The sequence below is a fragment of the Staurois parvus genome, unplaced genomic scaffold, assembly GCF_062004578.1.
Source record: "Staurois parvus isolate SC_StPar_1 unplaced genomic scaffold, SC_StPar_1.0 ptg000691l, whole genome shotgun sequence".
In the NCBI taxonomy this organism is placed as follows: domain Eukaryota; kingdom Metazoa; phylum Chordata; class Amphibia; order Anura; family Ranidae; genus Staurois; species Staurois parvus.
Window position 1 is genome coordinate 942,501 of NW_028318487.1, and position 7,500 is coordinate 950,000.

At 48.1% G+C, this 7,500-nt stretch overlaps 11 non-coding genes across 11 annotated transcripts; 6 read left to right on the plus strand and 5 right to left on the minus strand.

Moving 5' to 3' along the window:
• Positions 1-208: 208 nt before the first annotated feature.
• On the minus strand, positions 209-318 carry TRNAL-CAA (transfer RNA leucine (anticodon CAA)). Its single transcript has 2 exons — positions 281-318; positions 209-254 (listed from the first exon to the last, which is right to left on the minus strand). It is a non-coding gene; the product is annotated as a tRNA-Leu (tRNA).
• A 274-nt stretch (positions 319-592) lies between these two features.
• TRNAR-UCG (transfer RNA arginine (anticodon UCG)) lies at positions 593-665 on the plus strand. Its single transcript has one exon. It is a non-coding gene; the product is annotated as a tRNA-Arg (tRNA).
• Positions 666-1,531: 866 nt separating this feature from the next.
• On the minus strand, positions 1,532-1,641 carry TRNAL-CAA (transfer RNA leucine (anticodon CAA)). The gene is made up of 2 exons: positions 1,604-1,641; positions 1,532-1,577 (listed from the first exon to the last, which is right to left on the minus strand). It is a non-coding gene; the product is annotated as a tRNA-Leu (tRNA).
• A 274-nt stretch (positions 1,642-1,915) lies between these two features.
• TRNAQ-UUG (transfer RNA glutamine (anticodon UUG)) lies at positions 1,916-1,988 on the plus strand. The gene has a single exon. It is a non-coding gene; the product is annotated as a tRNA-Gln (tRNA).
• Positions 1,989-2,854: 866 nt separating this feature from the next.
• Positions 2,855-2,964, minus strand: TRNAL-CAA (transfer RNA leucine (anticodon CAA)). Its single transcript has 2 exons — positions 2,927-2,964; positions 2,855-2,900 (listed from the first exon to the last, which is right to left on the minus strand). It is a non-coding gene; the product is annotated as a tRNA-Leu (tRNA).
• A 274-nt stretch (positions 2,965-3,238) lies between these two features.
• TRNAR-UCG (transfer RNA arginine (anticodon UCG)) lies at positions 3,239-3,311 on the plus strand. The gene has a single exon. It is a non-coding gene; the product is annotated as a tRNA-Arg (tRNA).
• An 866-nt stretch (positions 3,312-4,177) lies between these two features.
• TRNAL-CAA (transfer RNA leucine (anticodon CAA)) lies at positions 4,178-4,287 on the minus strand. The gene is made up of 2 exons: positions 4,250-4,287; positions 4,178-4,223 (listed from the first exon to the last, which is right to left on the minus strand). It is a non-coding gene; the product is annotated as a tRNA-Leu (tRNA).
• Positions 4,288-4,561: 274 nt separating this feature from the next.
• Positions 4,562-4,634, plus strand: TRNAQ-UUG (transfer RNA glutamine (anticodon UUG)). The gene has a single exon. It is a non-coding gene; the product is annotated as a tRNA-Gln (tRNA).
• Positions 4,635-5,884: 1,250 nt separating this feature from the next.
• Positions 5,885-5,957, plus strand: TRNAR-UCG (transfer RNA arginine (anticodon UCG)). The gene has a single exon. It is a non-coding gene; the product is annotated as a tRNA-Arg (tRNA).
• Positions 5,958-6,823: 866 nt separating this feature from the next.
• TRNAL-CAA (transfer RNA leucine (anticodon CAA)) lies at positions 6,824-6,933 on the minus strand. The gene is made up of 2 exons: positions 6,896-6,933; positions 6,824-6,869 (listed from the first exon to the last, which is right to left on the minus strand). It is a non-coding gene; the product is annotated as a tRNA-Leu (tRNA).
• Positions 6,934-7,207: 274 nt separating this feature from the next.
• TRNAR-UCG (transfer RNA arginine (anticodon UCG)) lies at positions 7,208-7,280 on the plus strand. The gene has a single exon. It is a non-coding gene; the product is annotated as a tRNA-Arg (tRNA).
• The last annotated feature ends 220 nt before the right edge of the window (positions 7,281-7,500 follow it).

The following is a 7,500-nucleotide window of genomic DNA, read 5'->3' on the forward strand; positions in this document are numbered from 1 at the left end:
TTGTGCAAGGAGGAACAGGATGAGCACTGGCAGAGGCAGAGAAGATGATCTCCAGCATGTAAGTCCAGATATCCAGCATGCCACGTTTGTCCATTGAGATGTGACGTGCTTTAAAAGTGTTCCTTTCCTTGTTTTGAGCAGTGTTGTTTCTGTGGTAGCCCCGAAAAGCTGAGCGGTTGCGGTGGTTGTAGAGGAAAGTAAATGCGATTGTCAGAAGTGGGATTTGAACCCACGCCTCCATTTGGAGATCAGAACACACACGCAATGTGAAGAGGGAACTCTTGAGTCTGGCGCCTTAGACCACTCGGCCATCCTGACAAGAGACACCGACTTCCCTGTCCTTCCTCTTGAAATGTCCTCTACACGTGGGGCTCTAGGAATCACTTAGCAACATGAAGGGGCTGTATTAACCCTGTGCACCTAGGACCTCTTGCAAATGACCTTCCTAAAGCATGACCTTGGCACCAAGTCAAACTTTTCACATCTTGTCTAGCAAATCCACTGGAGCAAAGCGAGTATTGGAAAAGGTCAGAGGTCAACCTTAACCGGTGGCCTAGTCCGCATGCCACAAAGTTGAGCAAGAGCTGCGGCAGACCGCGTGGCCTAATGGATAAGGCGTCTGACTTCGGATCAGAAGATTGAGGGTTCAAGTCCCTTCGTGGTCGGTGTCTTTGTTGCTCTTCAATTCCACTGGCCCTTACTTGTGAAATTCTCACTCCATTTATTCTTGGCCCAAGCACAAGTGTCACATTTAACAGCATGGCCTGGCAAAGCTCTCACAACTCTCTGATCTTCATGAACCCTGCTCCAAAAAATTCAAGGAAGACTTTTTACTCAGAGTATAGTATCAAGTCAATGAAACTCCAGGGCTATTGATCTGGTCAGTTAAGTAGCACAGGGCTTTGTTAATCACTTTCAGCTGCTTTGGTGTTAATGAAATCAACAACAGGTGCACTGGACGGGCAACAATGAGATGACCCCCAAAAGAGAAATGGTTTTACAGGCGGAGGCCACTGACATACAGTTTTTTCCCTGCTCATCTTTTTATTTTTCAGAGCGTTTTTCACTAGTTTTGCATTTGGCTAGCGTCCGTGTCACTACTGGTAGCATGAGGCGATCCCTGGACCCTACAGAGGTTGCACAGGCAGTCTAACTCCTCCAGCATGGCACATCAATACATGCCATTGCCAGCAGGGTTGCTATGTCTCCCAGCATAGTCTCACGAGCGTGGAGGAGATTCCGGGAGAAAGGCAGTTAATCTAGGAGAGCTGGACAGGGCCGTGGAAGGTCCTTAAGCCATCAGCAGGAGCGGTATCTGCTTCTTTGTGCAAGGAGGAACAGGATGTGCACTGGCAGAGGCAGAGAAGATGATCTCCAGCATGTAAGTCCAGATATCCAGCATGCCACGTTTGTCCATTGAGATGTGACGTGCTTTAAAAGTGTTCCTTTCCTTGTTTTGAGCAGTGTTGTTTCTGTGGTAGCCCCGAAAAGCTGAGCGGTTGCGGTGGTTGTAGAGGAAAGTAAATGCGATTGTCAGAAGTGGGATTTGAACCCATGCCTCCATTTGGAGACCAGAACACACACACAATGTGAAGAGGGAACTCTTGAGTCTGGCGCCTTAGACCACTCGGCCATCCTGACAAGAGACACCAGCTTCCCTGTCCTTCCTCTTGAAATGTCCTCTACACGTGGGGCTCTAGGAATCACTTAGCAACATGAAGGGGCTGTATTAACCCTGTGCACCTAGGACCTCTTGCAAATGACCTTCCTAAAGCATGACCTTGGCACCAAGTCAAACTTTTCACATCTTGTCTAGCAAATCCACTGGAGCAAAGCGAGTATTGGAAAAGGTCAGAGGTCAACCTTAACCGGTGGCCTAGTCCGCATGCCACAAAGTTGAGCAAGAGCTGCGGCAGACCGCGTGGCCTAATGGATAAGGCGTCTGACTTTGGATCAGAAGATTGAGGGTTCAAGTCCCTTCGTGGTCGGTGTCTTTGTTGCTCTTCAATTCCACTGGCCCTTACTTGTGAAATTCTCACTCCATTTATTCTTGGCCCAAGCACAAGTGTCACATTTAACAGCATGGCCTAGCAAAGCTCTCACAACTCTCTGATCTTCATGAACCCTGCTCCAAAAAATTCAAGGAAGACTTTTTACTCAGAGTATAGTATCAAGTCAATGAAACTCCAGGGCTATTGATCTGGTCAGTTAAGTAGCACAGGGCTTTGTTAATCACTTTCAGCTGCTTTGGTGTTAATGAAATCAACAACAGGTGCACTGGACGGGCAACAATGAGATGACCCCCAAAAGAGAAATGGTTTTACAGGCGGAGGCCACTGACATACAGTTTTTTCCCTGCTCATCTTTTTATTTTTCAGAGCGTTTTTCACTAGTTTTGCATTTGGCTAGCGTCCGTGTCACTACTGGTAGCATGAGGCGATCCCTGGACCCTACAGAGGTTGCACAGGCAGTCTAACTCCTCCAGCATGGCACATCAATACATGCCATTGCCAGCAGGGTTGCTATGTCTCCCAGCATAGTCTCACGAGCGTGGAGGAGATTCCGGGAGAAAGGCAGTTAATCTAGGAGAGCTGGACAGGGCCGTGGAAGGTCCTTAAGCCATCAGCAGGAGCGGTATCTGCTTCTTTGTGCAAGGAGGAACAGGATGAGCACTGGCAGAGGCAGAGAAGATGATCTCCAGCATGTAAGTCCAGATATCCAGCATGCCACGTTTGTCCATTGAGATGTGACGTGCTTTAAAAGTGTTCCTTTCCTTGTTTTGAGCAGTGTTGTTTCTGTGGTAGCCCCGAAAAGCTGAGCGGTTGCGGTGGTTGTAGAGGAAAGTAAATGCGATTGTCAGAAGTGGGATTTGAACCCACGCCTCCATTTGGAGATCAGAACACACACGCAATGTGAAGAGGGAACTCTTGAGTCTGGCGCCTTAGACCACTCGGCCATCCTGACAAGAGACACCGACTTCCCTGTCCTTCCTCTTGAAATGTCCTCTACACGTGGGGCTCTAGGAATCACTTAGCAACATGAAGGGGCTGTATTAACCCTGTGCACCTAGGACCTCTTGCAAATGACCTTCCTAAAGCATGACCTTGGCACCAAGTCAAACTTTTCACATCTTGTCTAGCAAATCCACTGGAGCAAAGCGAGTATTGGAAAAGGTCAGAGGTCAACCTTAACCGGTGGCCTAGTCCGCATGCCACAAAGTTGAGCAAGAGCTGCGGCAGACCGCGTGGCCTAATGGATAAGGCGTCTGACTTCGGATCAGAAGATTGAGGGTTCAAGTCCCTTCGTGGTCGGTGTCTTTGTTGCTCTTCAATTCCACTGGCCCTTACTTGTGAAATTCTCACTCCATTTATTCTTGGCCCAAGCACAAGTGTCACATTTAACAGCATGGCCTGGCAAAGCTCTCACAACTCTCTGATCTTCATGAACCCTGCTCCAAAAAATTCAAGGAAGACTTTTTACTCAGAGTATAGTATCAAGTCAATGAAACTCCAGGGCTATTGATCTGGTCAGTTAAGTAGCACAGGGCTTTGTTAATCACTTTCAGCTGCTTTGGTGTTAATGAAATCAACAACAGGTGCACTGGACGGGCAACAATGAGATGACCCCCAAAAGAGAAATGGTTTTACAGGCGGAGGCCACTGACATACAGTTTTTTCCCTGCTCATCTTTTTATTTTTCAGAGCGTTTTTCACTAGTTTTGCATTTGGCTAGCGTCCGTGTCACTACTGGTAGCATGAGGCGATCCCTGGACCCTACAGAGGTTGCACAGGCAGTCTAACTCCTCCAGCATGGCACATCAATACATGCCATTGCCAGCAGGGTTGCTATGTCTCCCAGCATAGTCTCACGAGCGTGGAGGAGATTCCGGGAGAAAGGCAGTTAATCTAGGAGAGCTGGACAGGGCCGTGGAAGGTCCTTAAGCCATCAGCAGGAGCGGTATCTGCTTCTTTGTGCAAGGAGGAACAGGATGAGCACTGGCAGAGGCAGAGAAGATGATCTCCAGCATGTAAGTCCAGATATCCAGCATGCCACGTTTGTCCATTGAGATGTGACGTGCTTTAAAAGTGTTCCTTTCCTTGTTTTGAGCAGTGTTGTTTCTGTGGTAGCCCCGAAAAGCTGAGCGGTTGCGGTGGTTGTAGAGGAAAGTAAATGCGATTGTCAGAAGTGGGATTTGAACCCATGCCTCCATTTGGAGACCAGAACACACACACAATGTGAAGAGGGAACTCTTGAGTCTGGCGCCTTAGACCACTCGGCCATCCTGACAAGAGACACCAACTTCCCTGTCCTTCCTCTTGAAATGTCCTCTACACGTGGGGCTCTAGGAATCACTTAGCAACATGAAGGGGCTGTATTAACCCTGTGCACCTAGGACCTCTTGCAAATGACCTTCCTAAAGCATGACCTTGGCACCAAGTCAAACTTTTCACATCTTGTCTAGCAAATCCACTGGAGCAAAGCGAGTATTGGAAAAGGTCAGAGGTCAACCTTAACCGGTGGCCTAGTCCGCATGCCACAAAGTTGAGCAAGAGCTGCGGCAGACCGCGTGGCCTAATGGATAAGGCGTCTGACTTTGGATCAGAAGATTGAGGGTTCAAGTCCCTTCGTGGTCGGTGTCTTTGTTGCTCTTCAATTCCACTGGCCCTTACTTGTGAAATTCTCACTCCATTTATTCTTGGCCCAAGCACAAGTGTCACATTTAACAGCATGGCCTAGCAAAGCTCTCACAACTCTCTGATCTTCATGAACCCTGCTCCAAAAAATTCAAGGAAGACTTTTTACTCAGAGTATAGTATCAAGTCAATGAAACTCCAGGGCTATTGATCTGGTCAGTTAAGTAGCACAGGGCTTTGTTAATCACTTTCAGCTGCTTTGGTGTTAATGAAATCAACAACAGGTGCACTGGACGGGCAACAATGAGATGACCCCCAAAAGAGAAATGGTTTTACAGGCGGAGGCCACTGACATACAGTTTTTTCCCTGCTCATCTTTTTATTTTTCAGAGCGTTTTTCACTAGTTTTGCATTTGGCTAGCGTCCGTGTCACTACTGGTAGCATGAGGCGATCCCTGGACCCTACAGAGGTTGCACAGGCAGTCTAACTCCTCCAGCATGGCACATCAATACATGCCATTGCCAGCAGGGTTGCTATGTCTCCCAGCATAGTCTCACGAGCGTGGAGGAGATTCCGGGAGAAAGGCAGTTAATCTAGGAGAGCTGGACAGGGCCGTGGAAGGTCCTTAAGCCATCAGCAGGACCGGTATCTGCTTCTTTGTGCAAGGAGGAACAGGATGAGCACTGGCAGAGGCAGAGAAGATGATCTCCAGCATGTAAGTCCAGATATCCAGCATGCCACGTTTGTCCATTGAGATGTGACGTGCTTTAAAAGTGTTCCTTTCCTTGTTTTGAGCAGCGTTGTTTCTGTGGTAGCCCCGAAAAGCTGAGCGGTTGCGGTGGTTGTAGAGGAAAGTAAATGTGATTGTCAGAAGTGGGATTTGAACCCACGCCTCCATTTGGAGACCAGAACACACACACAATGTGAAGAGGGAACTCTTGAGTCTGGCGCCTTAGACCACGCGGCCATCCTGACAAGAGACACCAACTTCCCTGTCCTTCCTCTTGAAATGTCCTCTACACGTGGGGCTCTAGGAATCACTTAGCAACATGAAGGGGCTGTATTAACCCTGTGCACCTAGGACCTCTTGCAAATGACCTTCCTAAAGCATGACCTTGGCACCAAGTCAAAATTTTCACATCTTGTCTAGCAAATCCACTGGAGCAAAGCGAGTATTGGAAAAGGTCAGAGGTCAACCTTAACCGGTGGCCTAGTCCGCATGCCACAAAGTTGAGCAAGAGCTGCGGCAGACCGCGTGGCCTAATGGATAAGGCGTCTGACTTCGGATCAGAAGATTGAGGGTTCAAGTCCCTTCGTGGTCGGTGTCTTTGTTGCTCTTCAATTCCACTGGACCTTACTTGTGAAATTCTCACTCCATTTATTCTTGGCCCAAGCACAAGTGTCACATTTAACAGCATGGCCTGGCAAAGCTCTCACAACTCTCTGATCTTCATGAACCCTGCTCCAAAAAATTCAAGGAAGACTTTTTACTCAGAGTATAGTATCAAGTCAATGAAACTCCAGGGCTATTGATCTGGTCAGTTAAGTAGCACAGGGCTTTGTTAATCACTTTCAGCTGCTTTGGTGTTAATGAAATCAACAACAGGTGCACTGGACGGGCAACAATGAGATGACCCCCAAAAGAGAAATGGTTTTACAGGCGGAGGCCACTGACATACAGTTTTTTCCCTGCTCATCTTTTTATTTTTCAGAGCGTTTTTCACTAGTTTTGCATTTGGCTAGCGTCCGTGTCACTACTGGTAGCATGAGGCGATCCCTGGACCCTACAGAGGTTGCACAGGCAGTCTAACTCCTCCAGCATGGCACATCAATACATGCCATTGCCAGCAGGGTTGCTATGTCTCCCAGCATAGTCTCACGAGCGTGGAGGAGATTCCGGGAGACAGGCAGTTAATCTAGGAGAGCTGGACAGGGCCGTGGAAGGTCCTTAAGCCATCAGCAGGAGCGGTATCTGCTTCTTTGTGCAAGGAGGAACAGGATGAGCACTGGCAGAGGCAGAGAAGATGATCTCCAGCATGTAAGTCCAGATATCCAGCATGCCACGTTTGTCCATTGAGATGTGACGTGCTTTAAAAGTGTTCCTTTCCTTGTTTTGAGCAGTGTTGTTTCTGTGGTAGCCCCGAAAAGCTGAGCAGTTGCAGTGGTTGTAGAGGAAAGTAAATGTGATTGTCAGAAGTGGGATTTGAACCCACGCCTCCATTTGGAGACCAGAATACACACGCAATGTGAAGAGAGAACTCTTGAGTCTGGCGCCTTAGACCACTCGGCCATCCTGACAAGAGACACCGACTTCCCTGTCCTTCCTCTTGAAATGTCCTCTACACGTGGGGCTCTAGGAATCACTTAGCAACATGAAGGGGCTGTATTAACCCTGTGCACCTAGGACCTCTTGCAAATGACCTTCCTAAAGCATGACCTTGGCACCAAGTCAAAATTTTCACATCTTGTCTAGCAAATCCACTGGAGCAAAGCGAGTATTGGAAAAGGTCAGAGGTCAACCTTAACCGGTGGCCTAGTCCGCATGCCACAAAGTTGAGCAAGAGCTGCGGCAGACCACGTGGCCTAATGGATAAGGCGTCTGACTTCGGATCAGAAGATTGAGGGTTCAAGTCCCTTCGTGGTCGGTGTCTTTGTTGCTCTTCAATTCCACTGGCCCTTACTTGTGAAATTCTCACTCCATTTATTCTTGGCCCAAGCACAAGTGTCACATTTAACAGCATGGCCTGGCAAAGCTCTCACAACTCTCTGATCTTCATGAACCCTGCTCCAAAAAATTCAAGGAAGACTTTTTACTCAGAGTATAGTATCAAGTCAATGAAACTCCAGGGCTATTGATCTGGTCAG